Genomic DNA, 13,659 nt, shown 5'->3' with positions numbered 1-13,659 from the left:
ATGCTGTTAAATTTGTTTTAAAGAAGTTTGTTTTGTGGCCCAGCATATGGTCTATCTTGGTGAATGTTCCACATGTCTTAGAAAAGGCATTGTTGTCAGGTAGATCTCTCTCTATTTATTATTATTATTTTTTAACATTTATTCATTTTTGAGAGAGAGAGAACATGAGTCAGGGAGGGGAAGAGAGAGGGGATAGAGGATTTGAAGCTACCTTGGTGCTGGCACCAGTGAGTCTGATGAGGGGCTGGAACTCATGAACTTTGAGATTGTGACCTGAACTGAAGTCAGACATTCAACCAACTGAGCCACCCAGGCACCCCATCAGGTAGATATTCTTTAAATGACACTTACTGATTTACTGTCTATTTGTTCTGTAGATTAGAGAAGAATGTTGATGTAACAAAGTATATTTGTGAACTTGTCTCTTTCTCCACTTAGTCTTATCAGTTTCTACTTCATCCTCTGTTGTTACATGCATACAAATTGGTGATTTTATGTTTCCTTGATGAACGGAACTTTTTATCATCATGTATTGTCTCTTTTTATCCCTGATAAATAATTTTCCTTGATCTGAAATCTAATTTATTTGATACTAATATAGACAATACAGCTTTATTTTGATTGGGGTTTATGTGATTTATTTTCATCCTTTTAATGTATGTATATCATCATAGTTAAAGTAGGATTCTTGGGGTGCCTGGGTGGCTCAGTCGGTTGAGCATCTGACTTCAGCTCAGGTCATGATCTCACAGCTCGTGAGTTCAATCCCTGCGTTGGGCTCTGTGCTGACAGCTCGGAGCCTGGAGCCTACTTTGGATTCTGTGTCTCCCTCTCTCTCTCTGCCCCTAGCTCACTCACATTCTGTCTCTGTCTCTCTCAAAAATAAATAAACATTAAAAAAATATTTTTTAAATAAAAAAAATAAAGGTTTCTTGTAGGTAGAATATAGTTAGTTTTTAAATTTAGATCCAATCTGACAATCTTTGTTTTTTTTAATGGTGTATTTAAATCATTTACAGTTAACGTGATAACCAATATGGTTGAATTAGGCCTACCATTTTGTTATTTTTCTATTTGTCTCCTGGTTTTTTTGTTCTTCTGTTACCTCTTCCTGCCTTCCTTTGCATATTTTTTGGTGTTCCATTTTAAATTATCTGCTAGCTTTTGGCTGTATCTGCTTGTATTATTTTTCAGCAGTTGCTATAGGGATTATGCTATACATGACTAAGTTTTCAGTCTACTTAGAGATGATGTTTTGTAACTTGAGATAAAATGCAGGGCTTGTAACCATATAGATCACTTTACTGCCCCCTTTATCTTATAGTTGTCATATGTATCACATTTACACCTTCCCAGACAATCTTGAATTTTTGCTTTCAACACTTATATGTATTTTAGAGAACTTAAAATAGAAAAATATCATTTAATCAGACATTTATCATTTCTATTGTTTTTGTTTTTTTCATTCCAGGTTTCCCTTTGGGAACATTTTCCTTCAGCCTTAATTCCTTTAGCAATTTCTCTTACAGTGGATATCATTGGCAATGAATTCTCTGTTTTTCTTCATCAAGAATAACCTTATGTTACTTTAATTCCTGGAGGGTATTATCCCTGATTATAGAATTTTTAGTTGACATTTCTTTTAGCACTTTAAAGATTTTGCTCCACGGCCTTTATAATTTCTGATGAGGAACTTTAGTATTCTCTAGTAACTGTACTATTTGAATTGTTATTCCCCTTTATGTAATGTATCATTTTGTTGTGGCTGCTTTCAAGACTTTTCTTTATCTTTGTTCTTCTTTATCTTTGTTCTTTAGCAGTTTGGTTTTGATGTGTATAAGCATGGTGTTCTTTGAGTTTATTTTGTTTGGGGCTGACCAGACTTTTTAAATTTATAAATATATGTCTTTATTTTTAGTCCTTATTTCTTCAGATATTTTGTCTGTGACAATATCTTCCTCCTCTTCTTTAGGGACTCCAATGAGATTGATATTGTCCCATAGGTCTCTGTGACTGTTTATGTTTTAATCCTTTTTCTGTCTATTCTTCAGATTGGATCATTTCTATTAATCTGTTTTCAAATTAACTGATTCTTCTCTCTGTCATCTACATGGTTATTGAGGCTTTTTCTGTCTATTCTTCAGATTGGATCATTTCTATTAATCTATTTTCAAATTAACTGATTCTTCTCTCTGTCATCTACATGGTTATTGAGGCTACCTAGTAGATTTTTTTTCTTTTAGGCATTCTATTTTTTTTTTTTTCTTTCTCAAATTTCTATTTGACTTGTTTTATGAGTTTCTCTTTGCTGGCAACACTTATCTTTATTTTCATTCCAGAAGTATTCACTTTTACCTGAAGGAAGATTATAATGAAGGCTTTAAGTTATTGGTTCCTGTTGGCTTTGTTTCACACTGCCTCATGGGTTTGTTCTTTTGCATTTGACCACTTGGATTTTCTGTCTCTGATGCTTTGGCCCTCCAACTTGTCTGATGGGCAACCCCACTTTCATTGCCCAGTCCTACGCTGGGCAGTCCTGCATTTGACAGTTCCAGTGTCAAAGGTATGTCTTGGGCCCTCAGCTAGGCTATTTTAGGTCTTTGAAGATTTGATTAGGACCATTAATTCCTTTTCTCTCCCCTCCTTCAACAATGTCTTCAATTTGCTGGACAATTTGAATTAAGTTGAGCTAAGTGGATTCATTGATAGAAAATTCACAGGTCCAGTCTAGCCAATGTAATACATCATTACAAGGCGACTGTTATCTTTGAATAATGCTCTTCATTCCAAGCTTCTGTGGAATTTCATGGACCAGAAATGTAGTGCGTATTTCATACTTCTCAACATTTTCAGCCTGATTATAATTGCAGGCAACCCTCATAAATCAAATTCTCTATTTTACAGAGACTTCATAGGTACCCAGGCCAGATGGTATTCATGTCTTAGAGTGTTACTGTCAATCACAGGAAGTTGAGACAAAGCATTTATTAGCATGATTGATATAAAATGAATGATCTGCCATTCATCTGCCTTGCTCACCTGCTTCATAAAGATATTGGCAGCATTTAGCAAGGCTGGAAAATTGATTGATTGATTGATTCATTCATTCATTCTTTCATTCTTCAATCATTCCTCAGCAGATATTTATTGATAATTTATTATGTGTGAGGCAGTAGCAGACAACTCTGTTGGAGTGAGGTTGAGGTTTTCATGTAGAACCCTGGGTCCCTATGGAGTGACAAATTTGTTGAGGAGAAGTTATGCAATGGTGGGAATCTTTTTGGGAATGAAGGGACCATAAAAGCCCTTTGGACCAGTCTCTGACAATCATATCCTGTGATTTCCATCTCTTTTAAATGAAAAAAAGAAAAAAAAAAAACTTTGGTCTGAGAGGAGAGACCACGTCCTTGTTCTACAGGTCTTAGGAGAGTTTGAAGAATTTTGTTCTTAAGAAGATGATCAAGGTCAGCATTAATCCACATGGCACATTTTTTTTTTTTTTTTAAGTAGGCTTCATGCCTGGGGTAGAGCCCAATGCAGGGCTTAAACTCACAACCCCAAGATGAAGACCTGAGATGAAATCAAGAGTAGGACATTTAACTGACCGAGACACCCATACACCCCACATGGTACATTTTTACTTGAATTAGAAAGTAACTCAGTTGTACATATGCAGCCCCATGAACACATGGTTGAGGAAGCACCTAATTGGCAAATTGAGCTGGATGAACTTCAGCCCCTATTTATCCTTTTGCCTAGGCAATACAGATAATAAACATTCTTGCACAACTGTGCTTGTTCCAAGCTTTTTCTGATGACCCCATTGCGAGACTGAATAAATGTTTGTTTACCCAGAGTGCTTGTTATATTTGGCTCAGCAAGTGGTAAGGAACAATTTTGAACCAGCTGAGTCAGGAGAGTTGGAGGTGGGAGCTGCCACTGTGGATGGGTGTGGTCAGGGGAGGCCTTCGGAATGTGGAAAGAATGTGGATACATGGAAACTGGGAAAAGATGCTCTATGGTGAGAAGATTTTTATCAACTTTCATTTAGGAGCCAAAGCCCATACTACATGGCAAATAGGCTTTTAGATCAGTAATATGCACTGTTGTAGGATATACATTATGGTATGTACTGTTGATCTTCTTTAAGAACTCCATACAAGGTAGAGAGTTCTAAAGTTATGCATCTTTCAGGGAATTCTACTATATAACATATATAAAGGGAACAAGGATTCAGTAAAAGGGTATATTTTTTTAAAGAGAAATAGAAGATAAGATACGAGATGATCCCTGGGCTGTTTCACCTTTTCTGTTGCTATTGCTGTGTGTTTAATGGCAATAAATTCCTTCTTAACTCGAATGTCGTAATGGCAGATAGACCAAAGCCACAAATCTTTTTAATTGTACCTGGGGTTAATTTGCTTAATTGCGGCTTTCAAGGCAATGATTCTTAAACTTCATACTCACCTTTATTGATTTTCGGAAGCCAGGATCAACTTGTCTCTTGCTACTGTGCTTTTTTGAATTCATATTAAGTTCTAATTGCTGATCTCAAGCCCATTTAAAAACATATATTCTGGATATATTCTGATATTCTGGATAACTTTGTTCCTTTTCATTGAAAATTTCCACAGAAATATGTGAACTTTTTTTGATAAATTACAGATATTTAAAATTGGAGTTCATTCCTTTATGTCTTCAAGAGATGCTTATTAAAGAGTTATCATGTACCAGGCCTATCCTAGGATCCAGGGAGATGGTGGTAAACCAGCCAGAAAGGGTCTTGCTTTCATGGAGCTCATATTCTTTTTTTTTTTTTTAATTTTTTAAATGTTTTTATTTACTTTTGAGAGAGAGAGAACAAATGGGGGAGGCGCAGAGAGAGAGGGAGACAGAATCTGAAGCAGGCTCCAGGCTCTGAGCTGTCAGCACAGAGCCCGACATGGGGCTGGAACCCATGAACACAGATCATGACCTGAGCTGAAGTTGGACGCTTAACTGACTGAGTCACCCAGGCACCCCAATAGAGCTCATACTCTAATGGAGGGAAGCAAAAGACAACAGGAAGACAAAACAATTTCAGGTATTTAAACATTGTATAAGAAATAAAACAGGGTACTATTATTTTTTAAAGTAATCTCTACTTAAATCTCTACTTAAATCTCACCCAATGTGGGTGAGATAGAGAGTTACATGTTCTATTGACTGAGCCAGCCAGGTGCCTCAAACAGGGTACTGATTTTAAAAAGTGCTAGGAGGGAGGTTGCCAAAAAAGACTTCTCAGAGGAGGGCAGGTTTGAGTTGAAATCCTGACAAGAAGAAGCTGCACATGTGAATATCTGAGAGACGAATGTCCCAAGCAGAGGAAACAAGTGCCAAGGCCCTGGGGCAGGAAGAAACTTGGTAAATTCAAGGAATAGAAGAAAGACTAATGTGGCATGAATCCATCAAGTGGTTGGAGAATGGACAAAGTCAAGGAGGAAGAGTAGGAAATGACCAGATCACTTAGGACCTTGTAGTTTATGTTCAGAGTTTGGAATTTATCCTAAAATTAGAGAGAAGTCACTGGAAGATTTTAAGTAGGAAGAGGTCTCATAAAGACCAATCTGGCTACAGTGTTGGAAAATGGGTTGAAGAGGGAAAGAGTAGTTAGGGGGTCAGTGTAGTAGTTCAGATAAGATATAAACAGGAACCAAGATGGAGCAGTGAAGATGAAGAGAAATAGTTTGATTTGGTATGTATTTTGGAGGGAGAAGTCTACAAGGACTTAGGATGAATGGATGGATATAGGATATGAAGGAAAGATAAGCATTATGGATAAATTCTAGGCATTTGGCTTGATATGGTGGTACTGTTTAGATAAAACTAAATCCTAGGACAGAAGCAGTCTAATGCAATGGAAATTAAGAGCCTGTTTTGTCATGGATAGTGTAGTAATTATATAAAACTATAATGTGATGCCACTGTCATAAAAAATGCATATTAGATTTCCAAATGGAGGTGTTAAGTTGCAGTTAAGACAATTAAGTCAGCCACAGTTCTTGAGCACCCATTCGTGCATTGTACTAAGAGAGACCAAAGAGAACAACACAGTACCTCTGCCCTCAGCAGCTTCCTGTCTACTGTGAGATTCAGATAACTAGGTAAGTTGACTTGGGAAGTTACATGGTATATTCATGGATTTAACTACTGGTAAGCAGCCCTGAAATCCTCATGTCTTATAGGAATGGACCAGAGAGGAAACATTTCCTTTCCAGGGCTGCTTTATAGCCATGGCTGACTTTGGGTCCCAGGACTGCAGGCCTGAGCTGCAGTAGGGAGTCCCTCATGTTGGCTTTGCCAAGGAGCCACCTGCTTCAGATCTCATCCGTATCTTGGCAGTGTTTCTGGTTTTAAGGTTTCCACTGAGCTCAGATGGATTTCTGTCTAAGGTCCAGGCAGTTATTTGTATTATCCCTGTGGTGCAATCAAGGAGAAGTGGGAAAGAGACCATGCCCTTGAAACTGACAAAGAAGTTCTGAGAAGCTCGGAGAGCAGAGCAGAGCAGATTTTCACAGGTGGAGATGGTAAGGCACCATCGTGGTGGAGGTAAATGCTCAACCAAACTCCAGCTGAAGGAGAGTAGGATGTATTGCGGTGATTGTATAATCTTTGTCAAATTAGAAGAAAACATTATTACTACAAATATAATCCGAGGGCAAAACTGTTAGACTTAAAAAACCCTTGTTTGATTCAGCTCTTTGCAAAATATTAAAGTGACTTTTAAAATTATCCTTGTATCAGAGAAGAGAGAATTGGTGAGACCTGACATAATCAAGATGGAGGTCTTCGGGAAGGACATTGGCAGTCTGTCACTTACACTGCAGAGTTCAAGGCCTATGGTTTTGGAAAGCCCAGAAACAACTGCAGTTGTTTGTTTTCGAATACCCTAGTCAACTTGCTCAAGGACGGATTACTTAAACTATTTGTTATTTTCTAACTAATCAATTTATTTGGAAAGTGTAAAGTATGATTCATCTTGTCCACTGCAGTTACCTTCTGTCCTGTCTCTCCCCTCTCCTATAAATCTTGTCTTTGCCTTTGTCTGATGACCACAGACTATGGATGGTGTTTCCCTCGTATGAATGAATTGCATGCAGATAACTACGTCTCTAAATTTTTCCTTGGCACATGTCAGGTGCCTAGGGTTGCAGGAGACTGGAATCCAATGCATGTTTGTCTAGTGAGGGGTAGTGTGGTGGCAAGAATAGTCTCAATATTTCGGGTATTCTAGAAAGCACCCAAATAAGATTGAACGTATTTTCTCTGAAAAAAAAAAAGATAGCTTTTGACCTATTGTTTAAAAATGGTACAACTTCCTGTTTCTTCATTTATTATTATTAATAAATGAAAACAACCTGATTCACTTCGTGTGTTACAAAGATCACTTTGTTGTAAAGGATGGATTGGAGAGATAGAAAGAGTAGGGGCACCTGGGTGGCTCAGTTGGTTAAGTGGCCAACTTCGGCTCAGGTCATGATCTATCTCGTGGTTCATGGGTTCAAACCCTGTGTCTGGCTCTGTACTGACAGCTCAGAGCCTGGAGCCTGCCTTGGATTCCGTGTCTCCCTCTCTGCTCCTTTCCTGCTTGTGCTCTCTCTCTTTTTCTCAAAAATAAATAAATAAAAAACTTAAAAAAAAGAGTAGAGGTGGAGAGCCAGTGTGGCCACCATTTTGGTGTTCATGGAGATGGTGGAGATGGTGGAGCCAATTTGGATGGTTCATGGATGATGGTAGTAGAATAGTTGGCGGGGGGAGAGAAGTGGGCAGATTTGCAGTGTATTTGGGGAGTAAAATGTTCCTGATGGGCTATTGGGGGAATTTAAGAAAGGGGAAGAATTAAGGATGGCTTTGAGAGTTTCTGGGCCGAGGTGGGGAGCATTCTGAGAGAACAGAAAACATGTATGTTGCATTATAAATCAAAAGTTTAGTTTTGCATGTATTAAGTGTGAAATGATTGTAAGAAATACAGATTGCTATATTAAGTAGGCAGTTGGTAAAATGGGTTTGGAGTTCAAAAGTCAGACATGAATTAGAATTGTTTTCTGATTTTTGCTGATATTTAGGAAAGGCACCAATATTTACACATAATGACTCCCATTTTAATATTTATAATGTATTTCCAAGAACATTACAAATATCATAAATTGTGTTATAAAACAATATTTCAGTGAGAAAAATATCAGAGCAGAAAGTTTTTGACATGCAATAGCATTTTTTTTTTTTTTCTGGTAGCCATCTCTATGAAATTTGTACTTGCAAATTGTATTCCCTAATGGTAAATCACATGCCATTAAAAACTCAAACACAAAAGTCTCATTTATCTTGCATCCAGATACATTTTTAATATTTAAAAAAAATAATAGTTCTTATTCTTCTGTTGCTGAAAACTTCTATCTTAAAGCCACTAGGCTGATAGAGCAAGGTCAGTGTCTATATAGAGGGGTGGTGGAGGCTTTCGCAGTTATATTGTTTTTATGTTAGAAAATGTCCTCGCTTAGAAAAAATATTTGCCAGAGCATTCAGGGGTGGGGATTATCATAATAACAACTGTTCTCAAATGGCTTTAGCTTACAAAAGAAACTTACAAAAAAAACTTACAAAAAGGTTTTTTTGTACTATGGTCTCAACCTTTTTGTAAGTTTGATATTTCAAAATTTAAAAAATGGTTTTCAGCAATTAAACTTTCTAGGTGCACAAATTAAAACATTTTCTGATGCAAATAACAGAAATAAGAACTTGAATTAACATAAACAAAATGGAAATTTATTATAAGGTTTAAAAAATGCTTCATGGAGTCTAAGAACACGAAAGAGTCTCAGGTATGCACTGGAACCAGGGGCTGAATGTGATCAGGATACTGTTTTCCATGTCTTGTCTGCACTTCTCTCTGTATATCCTCTTTGTCCTTCTCTCTGCATACCATTCTTTCCTGCTTCTCAGTAAAGCATGGCTACCAGCTACTCCAAGGGTTCACTAACACAGTTTAGGTATTCAGAGAAAGATGAAGGCAGGGTCAAGTCCAAATAGCTAGGGAAGGGGCTTTGCTTAGCCCAGCTCAGGCTAAGAGTTTGCCTCCATCAGTCAGCTATTGTCAGAGGGTAGAGTCCTATTGTACTAACCTGAACACTCTTTTAATGACCACTGGGACAAAATGGTAGAGCACAGGGTCATTTTCCAGAAAAAAGGGAGAAGTTTCCAAAAATGAAGGGAACTCTATAGACTCTAAAATAAACTGTTAGATAACTAGGGATATCACTATATTGTCCACAAATATAATGTGGGCATAATATTTATGTGTCCATAAATATAATATAATGACATGTTTTCTTTTCCCTACTATTAATATAATTCTTATTTCTGTTTCATCTTTCTTTTTGTATTTGTTACAATTTTCAAATATTATAAAATGGTAATGGTTGTAGAGAACATCCTCTAGCATTTTATGTATGATGTTGGCTTTTGATTTAGGGGAGGAAATCTTTCTCATATTAATGAATTATCATTCTGGTTCTAGTTTCTGAAGAATTCTCAACAGGAATGGATGATGGATTTCATTGGATACATTCATGGTCTTAAAGAATTCTCTTTTTTGCTGATGCCTTGCATAAAACGAACATATTTCTTAATATTCAACCATTCTTGAATTCATAGGTCAAATAGGGATTGGCAAACTGTAGGTCCTGGGCCAGTCCAGTGGGCCTGTTTTTGTACTGCCCTTTAGCTAATAATGATTTTACACATTTTTAAAAGGTTGTTTAAAAAAGAAAGAAAGATGGGGCCGCCTGGGTGGCTCAGTCGGTTGGGCGTCCAACTTTGGCCTAGGTCATGATCTTGTGATTTGTGAGTTCGAGCCTCACATCAGGCTCTGTGCTGACAGCTCAGAGTCTGGAGCCTGCTTCAGATTCTGTGTCTCTCTCTATCTCTGCTCCTCCCCTGCTCATGCTCTGCCTCTCAAAAATAAATAAATGTTTAAAAAATTCAAAAAAAAAGAAAGAAGAAAAATATACAACAGAAACTTATATCCTTCTTCACATTTCCCCACATTTCTTCACATTTTTGTTTATTTTCCTCTTACAACACGAATCACTAGGACATATTTGGATATATGTTGTTAATTCTACAAACACTCTGTTTTCTAATTCATTAACTTCAATTTTGGCCTTTTTTTTTTCTTGTGGTTTTCTAGAAGATCCTCTTTGTTTTGTTTTCTTTTGCGTTTCTTGCCTTTTTGAGTTATTATTTATTTACTTTCTTTTAAACTAATGAAAGTGTTTAAGTGTAAGAGTTCCCTTTTGAGTACAGTTTTGATCAGGTTCCATATGTTTTTAATGTAGTTTGTAAATAGTAATTTTAAATTCCCTTTTGTCCCAAGAGGAGAGTTCTTTTAATCTTCATGTGATTGTTTTGGTGTGTGTGTGTGTGTGTAAACTCGGCCTTTCTTATTTCCTTTGTTCTCTTTTTTTCTGGTCTCCCCCTGCTTTCCTCCTTCTCTTTTGAATGCACACTATATTTTGTGGGGTTTTTTTTTTCATCTTGTGTGGTGATTTCAATAATAGACATTTATTTTTGTTTGTTAAATATATACTTAAACATGCATTTCTTGATTTATAAAGTCAACAATAAAATCACCCTTTAAACTCATTCCTATGTATAGGAACACATCTATCATGCTTTTATTTGTCTAGTCCTTTTGTTTTCAATTTCTAGTCTTATTATTCAGGAACTGGTTTCTCTTTCTGTCTGGATGTATGTTTTTTTAAAAAAGCATTTTTGAGGGGGTGAAATATACCATAATTATAGAAAAGTACATAAAATATATGTACAACCTGTTAAATAATTATTACCAGGTTTTTTTATTAAAAATTTTTTTAAGAACAGTTTTGTCTTTTGTGGTCACTTTAGTATCCTCTCTATGATGACTATTTTAACTTAATGTTACATCTAAATTAGTTTTAATGCTCAATGTAATTATTTTTATATTAAGCCAGTAATTTTCAATCCATGTGGAGTAGTAGAATGAGAACCTAAAAAGATCGTAAAGGCTATGATACATCTTCCAAGTACAATGCATGCATTCACATGTACACGGTTTGCATGCACTTTTCATGGGATTTAAGCATACCATTCAGCAGAGGTAGGAAATAGGGACTTTGGTATCTTTTGTTTATTTCATTCCTATTTTTTTAATTTATCTTGCAGTCTGTTGGAATACAACTTAAGCCATGTAAAGCTATATTCATGGTGAAATCCAAGGTCTTGGATCCTTGTGTATTAGCACAAAGTTAGTCCAGAAAAAAAAGCTTGATGATTTGGCTGGGACTTTTGTTCACTTTTTTTTTTCCTTTTTTGCTTGGATTAGGGAGAAAAATTTGAATGCTTTATTTCTTATTTGTGTGTGTGTGTATGTGTGTGTGTGTGTGTGTGTGTGTAAATAAATATATGACTTCCTTGGTGAGATCATTCTTGTTAGATAAATTCTAGTTACCAGTGTACTTTCAGTAAATAACTTTGCAGCATAGGCTAGGACAGATCATTGATACTCCTGCTGATTTTAATTGGCAAGATGTTGTGACCAGCGCAACAAACACCGAGATCAGGGTCCTGAGGGTAGGGGAATGTGAGGAAAAAAAAGAGAATAGAAGACAGTTTGGGAACAGGAAGGTCCCCTGGGCTGATGGCCCAAGTGATGGCTTTATGTTGCTGTACACAATCTTTTATAATATAAGACTCTTATGGATCAGGTAATTCTAAGAATAAACAGGTTTCACATGATCACTGCCAGCCAAAACATTTAGTTTTGTGTACCTTGTGAACTTTCTAAACGGGTCACAGCAAGACCTTGTTGATAGATTGCTAGCAAAACACAGTTCCCATGTTTGTTTCTATTTGACCTGGGGTAGAAAAGGGGGATAACATTACTGCCAACACCCACAGACCACAGGCTTCAGGAATTAACTTTCTCAGCCTTGACAAGGCTTTCGTATGCCTTTGCAAGTGGGGGAATGGGAGGGGGAACCACCGGGTTGGCTGAGTCAACAGGGAGCTGTTGCTCGACCCGGTCTCAGCCTGGCACTGGGGTCCGGCCTCCCACAGCAAGAAAGGAGCCTATACATTTACAGAGAGATGCTCAGGAGGCAGAAAGATAGTAAGAGAGAAAGGTACACAATGCAGGCAATGAAAAATAAGCTATTATATATTTTTTCTCTTAAAAGGGTGTGTGCACAAATTATAGTAGGGAGATTAATTTAGGGAGAAAAAATTTAATGTTCTGAAGAATGAGGCTGAATGAGGTAAATTTTTAACTGAAATATGATTGACTTTCATGTTAGATAGAACAGAACATGGGGAAAACACAAAGGTTGAATATGGAGAGATGATTTATAAATGTGACAAGAATGGGGATAAGTAGCTGTAAATTATAAGGAGAACAAAAACTGGTAATTCGTATGAAATTGATCATTTTCATGCATCAGTTGCACAGGCTGACTTGGCAAAGTGGTCCAGCCCTCCTCCTTACCTTCAGCCTCCTGCTACCCCTCCCCTCTACCTTCCCTTCCCTGTTAGTGCATCCTTAAATTTGGTTACCAGAGTATTCCCCAACAGGTGGTAACGGCTTGTTTTTAAAGGTTTTTTTTTCTTAAATTTTTAAAAATATTTTATTCTTGAGAGAGAGAGAGAGAGAAAGAGAGAGACAGAGCATGAGCAAGGGAGGGGCCGAGAGAGAGAGGGACACAGAATCCGAAGCAGACTCCAGGCTCTGAGCTGTCAACACAGGCCTGACATGGGGCTTGAACTCAAAGTGGAGGATGGTGACTGGAGCCAAAGTCAGATGCTCAACCTACTGAGCCATCCAGGTGCCGCCCCTCTTTTCTTTTTTATGTTTATTTATTTTGAGAGTGAGCCGAGAGCATGAATGCAAGTGGGGGAGGAGCAGAGAGAGAGAGGGAGAGAGAGAATCCCCAGCAGGCTCCATGCTGTCAGTGCAGAGCCCGATGCAGGGCTCAATCTCATGAACACTGAAATCATGACCTGAGCCAAGATCAAAAGTCTGGCACTTAACCAATTGAGCTACCCAGGTTCCCTAACAGGGTTCTTAAATGACGACATATGGTAGGAAATATCTAGTAAATCTAATAAAAGATCTGATAATGTTGTGAGATTAAGATATTTTACATTGCTGTAGTTACATTATGTATGACTTAATAACATAGGCTATTGGTCAATATGTGGCAATTTAAAAAGTTAGCTAAAATCAGCGTGGACCCTCAAAATTATTGATTAGCTAAGTTATTGAAGGTCTGTGCTGGAATTTTAATACATATAAAAACTGTATTTAAGATGAATACATAAAAGATGTATATGAAAGATATGTATATTCAAGGTGAATACATAAAAGATGTATGTGAAAGATATATATATCATAAAAGATATATATGAAAGCAAACCCTATGTGGGTGGCCTATCATTGAAAGTTGCTAGCTTGCTGGTGCCACCCTTGTAGCAAGAATTCCACAAAGGGAATCTATTTCACAAAATATTCACGAGAAATGTATATCATACTGATTTTTTTTTTTTTTTTGGAGTGGTAGATGAGGTTTACCTTAACATTATAAAGCA

General features: G+C 37.1%; 1 long non-coding RNA gene across 4 annotated transcripts in view; it reads left to right on the top strand.

The window, feature by feature from the left end:
• Positions 1-7,076: 7,076 nt before the first annotated feature.
• The window catches only part of LOC132666791 (uncharacterized), a 115,667-nt gene continuing 109,084 nt past the window's right edge, over positions 7,077-13,659 (top strand). For all 4 annotated transcript variants that reach the window (XR_009604844.3, XR_009604843.3, XR_013555531.2 and 1 more), the window contains exon 1: positions 7,077-7,172. This is a non-coding gene — a long non-coding RNA (uncharacterized LOC132666791). The remainder of the gene's footprint in view (positions 7,173-13,659) is intronic.

Source organism: Panthera onca, chromosome B2 (genome assembly GCF_046562875.1).
Source record: "Panthera onca isolate mPanOnc1 chromosome B2, mPanOnc1 haplotype 2, whole genome shotgun sequence".
NCBI lineage: Eukaryota > Metazoa > Chordata > Mammalia > Carnivora > Felidae > Panthera > Panthera onca.
The sequence above is the reverse complement of the archived record's forward strand: the minus strand, read 5'-3'. Positions and strand labels throughout refer to the sequence as shown.